At 56.0% G+C, this 11,456-nt stretch overlaps 1 long non-coding RNA gene across 1 annotated transcript; it reads left to right on the forward strand.

The window, feature by feature from the left end:
• Positions 1-4,891: 4,891 nt before the first annotated feature.
• Positions 4,892-11,209, forward strand: LOC133211719 (uncharacterized). The gene is made up of 2 exons (XR_009725265.1): positions 4,892-5,005; positions 10,471-11,209. It is a non-coding gene; the product is annotated as an uncharacterized LOC133211719 (long non-coding RNA).
• The last annotated feature ends 247 nt before the right edge of the window (positions 11,210-11,456 follow it).

The following is an 11,456-nucleotide window of genomic DNA, read 5'->3' on the forward strand; positions in this document are numbered from 1 at the left end:
TAACCAGGAGCAGCAGCAGCTCTGGTTTTCTAATCTCTGATGCCCAGGCCCACCAAGCTTCATGGATCAGCTCCTACTTTTGGCATTGCCCAGCTCATCCCAGCAGCACTTTGCATTAGGGTGATGTCTCCATATGTGCCCAGTGGAGCCCTTGTGAGGCTCTCACTAGGCTGCCTGGGATGGGTGACAGCCTTGTCTGTGGCAGGGGATGTCCCTCTGAGATGTCCCATCACAAGCATCACATCAGGGCTCTCGCCCCACTGCTGGTTTTGGGGATGCAGGCAGCAGATGGCAATGGAGGGGGGAACCAGCAGTGAGGGTCAGGCTCCTGTCACTGATAAAAAGGATCCGTGCTGTGGGAAAATAGTAGTTTTGGAAAGAGGGAGGAAGAACAGAAGAGCAAAACCTCCCTCCAGCCTTGAAACGCCCTTGATGTCCCTGCTGACCCCTGCCTGCCCGTGTCCTGCAAACAACAGGGCAAAGCCAGGCTCCTCTCCAGCCCAGTGTCACCCCCATCCCAGTGTGCTGCAGGATGCTGAGGAAAGCAGGATGCTGTGGGAGCCATTGGGCTGCCTGCCCCATCCAGACATGGGTGTGAAACATCCCAGGCAGGGCTCCAGCAACTGCAACTGTGTGGGGCACACAGGGATCACCCAGTCCTGGATAGAGAGTGACTGGGAAGAGGCGGATGCAGGCAGCATCCCAGCATGAGTGGGAAAGACACCAGGCATCCGTGGTAGCAACCGAGGGTACCACTGCCTATGGGCACTGACACCAGTGGGTTTACAGGGTGCAGCCCAGGTTGTGGTATCTGCTTTTGGTGATGGGAGCCAGGCAGCATCCTCCTGCCCGCTGCTCTCAGGGGTCCCTGAGGTGCTGCAGCATCTCCTGCCTCACAGTGGAACCCGTCCCTGGTTCCCTCCCTGCTGCAGGCTCCGGCAGCCAGAGCCGGGAGGAAGACACTAGGTGGCAGGTTGAGGCCATGTGTGAGCCCCTGGCTGCCAGCCCAGCCCCAGAGCGGGGCGGTGTGGGATCGCTGATGGCTCGTAGGGCTGTGCTGGCCTCCGTGGCTCTGCGGGATGGGGCGGGTGCAGGATCCAGCTGCACATTGGCATGAAGCTGCTTTAGAAGTCTTCCCCTCGGGGCCCTGGGCATCAGCCAGGTTTGGCAGAAGCTGGCAGGGAGGGTTGAGAGGAGGGATGAGAGGGATGCGGGCGAGACATGGCCTGAACGCCGCGTCTGCAGCAAGCTGGGCTGGACAGGAGAAACAGATTATCTCAGTCTTGCTGTGTTATCCCTGTGCCCTGCACACAGGCACTGCCTCTGCTCACCAGTGCAACCCCGGTCACTTCCGAGCTGCTTAACAGAAGCTGGAAAGAGCCTCACATGGGGGTTGAAGCAGGATTCATGCTCCCAGAGCAGAGGGTGTTGCACGTGAAATCCAGCCCTGTCAGTCACCATCCATCCATCCATCCTCATGAGCCGGGTTTGCTGTGCAGAGCATCCTGAGCACTGCACAAACCAGGACAAAATGGGATTTGTGTCCCAGAAACAGCTGCTATTAAAGGGTGACTTTTGAGGAACAGTTTTGCCTTTCTCCTTCTATGAAATCTGTGCAAGCTGGAATGCCACATTTATTACTGCCTAGGGATCCAGCAGGGATCCACATGGGAGGCGGGTTAGAGGCATGCCAGCACTGCTTTAGGACAGGGACAAGAGGTAAGGCCACCCTCCAGAGAGACACTCACACTTCCCAGGGCCTTGTGTGCTTGCAGTGAGGTTTGCAGCTGTTTGATGCCTCCGAGGGCTGCCAGGAGCTGCAGAAAACCAGGGAGCAGAGCAGGGTCTGAGCTTTGGGTCCGTGTTTGCCAGTGAGTGCACGGAGCTGCGGTGAGCTGTGCGCAGCTCTTTGCTTCCTGCAGCAAACCCCTGTTAGAGCAGAGACGGAGCTGTGGGATGCTGCTTCTCAGAGCAGGGGGGCTCCTCAGCTCCCAGCCCTTTTTCCGCTCCTGGGGTTTTCCTTTAAGGAGCAGCCAGTGGCCGGGACCCCGTTTTCTCCGGGCCAGTTTGCAGACTGGGATGATTCCCATCAGCCGAGGCTGAACTCCTGAGCTCCCACACACTTCCCAGGGCTGGCCCTGCTGCGGGAGAGCCAGTTCCCCAAGGATACTGGGATGTGTCTCCCCAGGGCCGCTTTTGTCACCCATGGAGCCTCATCGCTCCTGGCACTTGCTGGTTCCAAGAGCCAAGAACGGGGTGAAGCAGCATCCAAACCATCCAGAGAAATGGCACAAGCCCGAGTGAGGGCTGCACAGGCAAAGTGCAGCTGGTTCCCAGGGAGCTGGGCTGTCCAGAGAGGAATATTCACTGAGGGATCCCCTGGGATTTGCTCTGAAAAGGGAAATCTGCTCCTGCTGCAACTGTTTTATGGGGCTACTGTGATGAGAGCTGCAGCCAAGGTGAGGAGCGGGGCTGCTCCAGTGCTGGGGTCCTGCCCCGTTGTCCCCGTGTCCCCAACACCTCCCAGCACCCTCCTTGAGTCCCTCCAGTGCTCTTCATCCACAGATCCATGAGCACTGAGGGTGCTCAGGTTCCAACTGGGGCTGCCTGGGGCTTGCTCCTCCTGCAGATCCGGTGCTGGGTTCTGGTACCGGTGCTGGTACCGGTGCTGGTTCTGGTGCAGGCTGTTGGGAGCCCCAGCAGCCGGGGCCGTGCCTCAGCAGAAGGGAATGTTCTCCAGAGCTCATCAAGGCAGCCTGAGACGCTCGGTCCAGCTCTCATGAGTCACCTACGGCTGCAATGTGGGCTCCGAGGCAGCCAACAGCAACACGGCGTAGCCTAGCAATGGGAGCAACCCGACAATAATAAACCAGGGTTTAGCATAATCCCTACAGCAAACCCGTGTAAACTGATTATGTTTGATGAGGATTTTCCAGCAGTGTCTGTGATTGTGAGGAGGGAAAGCGGAGGCAAAGCACTTGCCTGAGCAGCTCGAGATCAGGGCTCCGTGTCTGCTGCTCTCACAGCTCCTCCATCCCTTCCTCCCTCCCATTCTCCCACATTCATCCATCTCTATTAAAGCTTTTCTCCCTGACTCCCTTTCGGGGGTGTTCCTTGCTGGCCTTGTGCAGGGATTGCAGCAGGCTCTGAATCAGGCCTTGGCTGCTCAGTGCAGCTCACCTGGATGATGCTTCCACATGTGGCTAGCTTTAAACTCCTCCTGGAACTATAAGCATATGTCTCCAGTGCAGGATGCATCCCTCCACCATGGCCGAGGCAAGGGGCAGCTACTCTGACCTGGGGAAAATGTTTCATTCTGAAATAGGGATGCTGACACAGCTGTGGTCATTTATGGTGTCCTTCTGGTTAAGAAATGGGCATCATGTCTAAAGATTTAGAGTCCCCACCTGCCTTTAATGGGACTATTCTCACAGCTGTTGCTGAAGGTAGGGACTTAGAGTGAAACAATAATTACTCCCAGGAAAGAAACACTGTTTTCTTGTCATGTTCCATTAAAGAGTTCACAGCACAAGCTAAGGAATTAATGGCCTTATTATATGGCCTTCAAAACAGATCATATTGAAGAGGAGAAGGCAGCTCTGAAGAATACAGGAGATGCTGGGGGTGCCACTGCCTTGGATGATGCAGCTGCATCGGGGTGTTTAATATCTTAGCTCAGTGTTGGCTCTGTCACCAGGGATGGAGGGCGGCACAGGGCCCTGGACCAGGAGAGGAGGCTGGGCAGGCTGGAGATGTGCCCTTCTTCCCATTGGGAATTGCTTCCAGCAGGATGGATGTTTATTTCCCATTCTTGGTGTGTGTGATGGCTCCATCCCACCCCCCAGGGGTGGGCTGGTTGTGGTAGGTGTTGGTGCTGCCAGGCGACGGCTGGCATCCACCCGTCTCCCATGGTGGCAGATGGCAGCTGGGGAAGCAGATGCACCGCAGCCACGTGCTGGCAGCAGGAACCTGAAGTGTGTCTGATTAATGCTCGGTGGTGTTGTTTCCCCTTGAGCAGGAGAACCTGGCAGCCTCCATGGCTTGGAAGTACACCAAACCCCCCAGGAAAGAGAGGTTCCAGCCCTCCCAGTGACTCCCTGTGGAGAGGACTCAGCATGGTTCATCCCCAGACACCTGCAGATGCACTCAGGCACGTGCACGTAGGTGCGGTGCTGGTGGCCCAAGGGCTGCATGTTCCAACCTCCTGCCTCCCTGGCTCTGGGGATTGAGACCTGCTCTGTTTTGATGAGTTTGGGCAGGATGGCCCCGGTTACCCACAGCTGCTCACAGTGCAGCTTGGCCATGCGTGACAGCAGGGAATGCCCTGCCCAGAGACCCCATTTCCCTGTGCCCCCTGTACAGAAGTCCCAGCAGAGAGGTCCCACCAGCATCAGTGCTGTGCTTACAATTCACATGGCTTAAGGAGAGCAGCACAAGGCAAATGCCAGTCCAGGTCTGCCTTCGACCCCTCAGGGTTCCACACTCCCCTCGGCCATGCTTTGTGCAGCAGGTCCCAGGATGTGAACTGCCATCCTGCTGTCACACATTGATGTCAATGGGACATGTCCCCTTTTGGATGGGGGACACAGACCAACCATTACCTTTCACTTCTGAATGGATAAAGTGGCTGTAATGTTTTTAATAGCACTTCCCCTTTGGAACACCGGTCTAGGAGGCTCGTTTTCACATGCTTTGGTCTACATTTATTCCTTCACCTATTTCTGTTTCAGCACTGCTGTTACTGGAAAACTTACACAGCTTTGGAGACCGAGGGGCACTCTGCTGCTGATCCGTGTCCTGCTCCAGCCGGTGGCAGTCCTCTGCTTTGCATGGTTTCCTAATTAAGGGCCTTGGCCTAATGGCACTTCATGGTTGCAAAACATCTCTGCACGCTTACAGGGTACTTAGAGCATGCGGCCCTCATCCAGCAAATGGAACAGTGCTCGAGGCAGTGAACTCGGCTGAGGACAGTGGGATGCCTTGGAGTGACACCAGATGTGATGGGGTAGGAAATATGTCCTTCAAAACCAAACTGAGATGGAAGTGCTGAGCCTGCCCTTCTTACCGAGGGAATGGCACATGAGGTGTAATCACTGCCGTGCTTTGCCACATTTCCAATCCCTGTTCCGTTTCTCCAGGCACCGGCGGTGTCTTGGATGGGGTTTGTTTGATGGGGTTTTGTAGTTTTCAGAACGTTCTTCTTTTTCCCCTCACAGAGGGCACAGTCTCTGCCTTCCTAGTGCATGGAGGCAGAATATTCCAATACAAAATCAAACGGCAAGAACAAAAAGAGGACTCACTGTCAGCAGCCAGCCTGTTTTCTTATAGCTGCGGGATTCACAAGCTAATATTCCAACAGTTCTACCCGGGCACGGGAAAACGGAACATTATCCAGAAACCGGCTGGGATTTCTCTGGGTAGGGAAAAATACAAAGCTAATGCCCTCTTGTGGCTCCTGACAGCAAAGTGCTCGGCCGAGTTATCCCACCTGGTTGGTACAGGGTAGGGAGGATGAAGGGTTGTGAGTCCCCTCTTCAGCACGGGAGGTTCCTGGAGTGCATTCCTTCTGCTGTGATTAGAGATGGGGATGAGGCTCGGTGAGAGCAGGGACACACACTGCTGCTGCGGTCTCTGCCTGCTGTAAGATGTGCTGGTGGGCTTCGGGCCTCGTTTAACCTGGGGTTTCCCTAAGCAAGGTTTGACCACGTCCCTTCGAGCTGCCCACTGGACATCAGCACTCTCCTAGGTTGCATCTGATGCTCTCCGCATCTCATGTTTGCAGTCCCCTCTGGGAGAGGTGAGGGCTTTGTCCCTGTGAACACGAGTGGAGCCCCATGGACATCCACTGCTGGGGTCCCTTCAGAGCAGTGCTTGGTGGGGAAGAGCCGAGCCCTCACAGGCCAAAGGCACTGCAGCGAGCACGATGCCCTCACTGCGCTTCCCAGCAGCTCCACTCCATCTCCATCTTGCTAAGGAATACACAGCGTGGTCCCAGGCTGGGCTGAACACCAGACTCCCCTGCATCCAGGGCCCTGCTGGCCCCTTCCTAGGTGAGTTAAGCAAGCACAAATGTCCTCCCTAAACAACAACAGAGAGGAGGCAGCTGGATGCGAGTGCGTGGTTCCTGTGCGGGCTCCCTTTCAAATGAGTCATCCAAGTTCCTTGGCAGCCGCCCCTGTGTATCTGACTGGGATCAGGTTAGGGGCAATGTGGATAGCTGAGGGTGGAAAATATGTGTCCAATTTACTCTTCTGTCCCACTGCTGATCGCAAGGCTTGGGAACGCTCCTGCTACACGCCAGCTCCGTTCACTCTGCTCTGAGCTGTTCGGGGCTTGTTCTCCTTCCCATTCCCTGCTGGAGGCTCTCCTTCCATCCTCTCCTATATCTCCCTCTGTATTCCCCGCTAGAACCCAAGGCAGAAGTATTGCCTTGCCACGCTGGTGGGCACAGGGGCAGCCACAGGGCTGGGGCAGTCCCAGAGCATCCTTCCGCCTGCTCATGGCTCAGCAGAGACCCAGCAGAGCTCTCACTTGTGCAGAACGTGCTGATTCCATCTCTCTGGTGCAAACCCATCGCAGTGGCTCCAGGTAGACCAGGCTGACACCAACCGATGTGTCCTGCTCTCTAGGTCTTGCTTTAGCTTACAAAGAGCGGCAGGGCCTGGAGGAAGCACCATGTTCCATAGAACAGGAGGAGCAGCTCTCCTGGTGCCCAGCAGCTCCATGCACCACTTCCCTGCAGACCTCCAGCAAAGGGGGGAAGGACCAGCATAAAACTCTTGGAAAGAAATTCCCAGGGAATGCAGATGCTAAGTATTCCCTGAAATCCTGACAGAAATGGAGCTCTTGGCAGAGAGCAGAGCCATGCTTTTTAGTAGATCTATATTTGGTTGAGAGAATGAAGAGCCCCTTTAAGGAGCCTCTGCTTTCAAGGCAAGAGAACAGCACCCTGGTTTCAACAGATCCTGGAAGCAAGGAGGGACATCCTATGAGAAACACCCCAAGAGGCCACTGATTCCCTTCCATACCCCCTCCTCCTCCCCTTGTCACAGCACCTCAGCCATCAGTCCCACCACGAGCCATCAGTGACAGCTGCCCATCTCTTGCATCCCACTCCCACAGCCTGCCCAGGAAGGAGCTTGCACAAAGCAAGGCGTTGAAGAGCTCATTCCTCCCCTGGGCAGCCAGGACCACAGAGGGATGCCTGGGAGGCAAGGAGTTGCTTGGGCAGAGGGTAAAGGGCAGGAAAGGCTCATCCCAGCTGGCAGGGCCATGCAGATGCTCACTCCAGGGGATGTTTGCAGAGCCAAGAGCTGGATGCTGGCTGCTCCTGGCTCCCAGCCCAGCGGCGTGCCCCTGCCCCACACAGTCTGGTGAAGATGGCTCAGCCCTGCTGCTGCTGTTTGTGTAAGCACCCTCCCGATGCTGTGTGCTGGGATCACAGGAGGAACTTTGCCCTCTCTCAGCTCACACTTTTCCTAAGAAAATAAGTTTGGGTCCTTGCCAAATGGACAGAAATGAAAAAACCCTACCCTTGGAAAGCTAAAATCGTCTCTTTCTGGTGCTCAGAAGCTTTCTAGAGGGAAAACTCAAACAGCAAACATCTCTACAGGAACTCTGAAGTAGGATTGTGACAGAAAACTCGGTGCTGCTGAAATTTCTGGATTAAAAAAGAAAATGAAATAAAGCTGAAGAAGCACCTCAGCAGTGATGCTGAGCCTGTGCACGTGGCACGCTCCGCCACCACACACTTGCAGAGCTTGACTGGATGCTGAGCATCTCTTTGGGGAGGGAGACTGTCCACTTACAAGAAGAACTGAAACAAATGCAAGGAGGAGCTGTGGCTCCGCCTGCTTTAGGACACAAGCATCTAAAGGCAGGGAAGTTCTCACAGGCAATGGGAGGTCACTGCTGGGGTAGGAGGTTGGGTGATGGGGACCACTGGTTTGCTCTCTGGTCTGCTCAACAACTGCGCTCATCCTAAATTCCTAACATGTCATGGTGGAAATAGTTTCAGGTTAATATTCATATGGGGAGTGAGTGGCTCCATATTCTGTAATCTGTGGGATCAGGAGCACAGCCTCATCCCACCGGGATAGCGGAGCCAGCGCCAGGCTCTCCGCTGCTCCTTGGGAGCTCTTTGGAAATCATGGAAGTCAATAAATCTTTGAAGTTATTTTGGGCTGGAACCCAATGATGTTTAATCGGAAGCAGATGCTCGTGGGGGTCTGTCCTGGAAGGCTGGAGTGGGGACAGGCACGTGGGCTCTAGAATATAGAGACTTCTCATCACTGTCATTATACCTTAATGTATGTACTTGGGTGTGTCACTGGGGGCCTGGCACCACTGAGACAAGGGGGGCACAAAATCAACAGCACCGACAGCAGCTCTGCATTCAAAGACAGATGAGAACTGGGCTTTGATGAACCCCCCAGATCCTTCCGTTTACCTGGGTTAAATGTTCTTGCAGAGCCCGCTGGACTGGATGGGCTTCTGGTGACCTGCAGTGGCCTCCTCCATCCCTGGTGTCCCCGCGCTGTTCTGCCTGGGGAGCAAACACCCGGCATTTGGGCTGCCTTTAAAGCTGCAAAACTGCCCAAGCCCCTCTCCAGGTTTCCTGCAGCCCCTTTAGGCACTGGAGCTGCTCTAAGGTCTCCCCTTCAGGAGCCTTCTCTTGTCCAGGCTGCCCCAGCCCAGCTCTCTCAGCCTGGCTCCAGAGCAGAGCTGCTCCAGCCCTCGCAGCAGCTCCATGGACAACTCTGGCCTCGCTCCAACAGCTCCACGTCCCTCCTGTGCTGCCCCAGCGCTGGATCAGGGCTGCAGGGGGGGTCTCCCCATCGCTTGGGCACTGTCTGCAGGAGACGGAGGAAGCGCTGGATGTGAGCAGGGTCCGGAGGGTCTGCACCACCCAGGGCTGGATTCCCTGTTTCACTGGGGTGGAATTCCCTATTTCCCAGTCGCTGACGCTCCCCTCTTCCTTCCCTGCGGCTGGAATGCCCCGCACTGCTCACACCGCGGGCCTCCTGCTCCCAGCCCTGCTCCGGGGGGGTTTGGGGCCTGTGGGCTCTGGGTCCCCCCCCCCCCCGGGCAGCCCGCTCCGAGCACCGCAGCAGCATCACTAGATGGAGCTAACGGCTGCGTTATCCCCGGCTCCGGGAGCAGCGGAGCCGAGCCCAGGCACGGGGGATGCTGGTGGGGGGTGCCCGGTGGGCCTGGGCGCTGCTGCCACTCCTGTCCCCAGAGCCCTCCACCTCCCGTGGGCTCACGGGGCCCTGAGTCACTGCAGCCACCCCTGCACCGCATCCCCTGAGCCCAGCCCACGCAGGAGCGAGAGGAGCTCGGGGCGCTCTGTGCAGAAATTGCTTTCTCATGACTAAACACAGAGCACAGAAAACCCAAACCACGGCCACAGAATCCCTTTAAGGTCACTGGTGACTCCCCAGCCCAGAGGAGTTTGGTGCCAGTGTCCCAGTGGGGAATGGATGCAGGGAGAGGGGTTGCTTGTCTTGGTAAGGGCTGCAATGAAGCATCAGCCAGAGAGCTTCCTCCAGCAAGCTCGTGACCTGGGTGGTGGAATAAGGCTGGGCTGGCCCCCAACAGGACAACTTCTGGGCTTTAGGGTTATAAATCAGGATTTATTCATGGGCAGCTCCTGGTGGCACCCAGGATATGAGCCACGGGGCTCACGCTGACACAGACTGATGGGGAAGCTTCAGATCAGCTCAACCAGAGTACCAGCCACAGGGCTGGGGCACAGGCATCTTCCTGCAGCTCATTAAAAACCCACTCATTAAAACTCCTGTCACCGGGGATGCTCGGTTTTGCTTCATCATCCCCTTCCTCTAGGCTTTGAGTAGAGAAGTGCCAGCAACACGCAAGGTGGAGTTACTGCAGGCATGGCCGGGCTACAGCCACCCTTGTAACGTATAGACCGATAGAGGAGCAAGTGAAGCTGGTGTAGGCAATACTAGCACTGCACACAAGTGTCATGGTCAGAAAGACTTCAGGCTGCATCAGTAATGAATTCTCTTCTGCAGGATCCGATTTGCCCTTGGTTATGTGAGGGCTGGGTTGGAGCTGGAGGTGGCTGCAGTGCTTTGCTAAACCCCGATTTATCTTTTACATGAACAGGCATTAACAGACTGTTTAATTTGGCTTTTGATGACCCGATGTAAAGGAGCAAGTGTGCGATTGGGGGGATTGGTCTCAGCTGTCCTGTGGTGTTCACACGGGCTGGGATCACCTTTTCCACCTCTCCCTGTTTCTCAGGCAGTGTTGGGCAGGTGATGCCAGGACAGGGATGGAAAGAGCTGCACGCTGAGGATGGGAGGAATTGCCCCTTGCACACAGTGGCTTGCTCCATCCTGGGGCATCATCAACAGGCAGTACCAGTTGTAAATGAAAGCCCTCTCTTTGACCTTTCCTGGTGTGAGAGATGCAAGGGTCCCTCTGAACTTCCCTTTCCTTCAGGTATTTTACAGAACACTTCAGTGTCAGATGTTGAAAAACAAAACCAGACCTTTATGACCATCTAGCCCCTTTCTTTCCTCCTCCTGCCCTTGATAATGAGGACCGGCGTGATGGAGCCCACCAGATACAGCCATTTCCTCACTGGTGCTAGCTGGGAAGGAGCAATTCCTGGAGAAATGGCAGAACTAAAGATCAGTGTTGTCTGGGCAGAGCAGCTGCTGTGCTCCAGAGCAGAGTGAAGGAGCAGGAAGGGCAGGGAGCGCTGACCATGGGGTCACGTTGGCTCCAGGCGAGCTGGGAGGGGGAAGGACGTGGGTCCAGGAGAAATTCGAGGGAAGAAGCAAGAGGCAGCAGGGATTAAAGCTGTGGCTCAGCCAGGATGAGCTCAGCACCCGGCCCCCTGCGCTCCCACCAGCACAGGGATGCTCTGGATACGCTGCAGATGGATTCTGGGTGGCTTGGGGGGTTCGGTGCCCATGGGATAAGAGGTCGGGGGGGGGGGGTCATGCCCTGGTGCAGGGCCCTGGCTCCGCCTGACCCCGTGCTCTGTGCCCATGGACACAGGGAGTGAGTGAGGAGCTGGAGCAGCGTGAGCGAACCCAAATGTGTTTCCACTTAGCTGCTCCTCCGAGGCCAAATGATGTAACTCCACGGAGCCCTGCAGTATGTTGGCAGGAGGAGCCCGGTGACAACTCCAACTGTAAGTTCCTGAGCTAATGAGCAGGAAAGTTGAATAAAAGAGAGAAAAAGGAGAAAAAAAAAGGCTTTTTCTTTGGCCCCACATCAGGATCCTCCCCGAGAACGTTTTCTGAGCAGGGAACTGCTCACTGAAGGGAAAAATCCAGCCCCAGAGACCCTGGCTCCTCTTCTCTGTTCTAATGGGGCAAAGCCAGGGGGGCAGCACCAGCCAGGCCAAGCATCTCAAGCCAGTGGAGCTGGGGTTTGCCAGGGATGCTGGGCAAACATCCTGCTCCAGAAGCAGCTCG

This window comes from Neopsephotus bourkii, unplaced genomic scaffold (assembly GCF_033783945.1).
Source record: "Neopsephotus bourkii isolate Nb327-2 ecotype Australia unplaced genomic scaffold, CSIRO-AGI_Nbou_v1 NB_659, whole genome shotgun sequence".
Lineage (NCBI taxonomy): Eukaryota > Metazoa > Chordata > Aves > Psittaciformes > Psittacidae > Neopsephotus > Neopsephotus bourkii.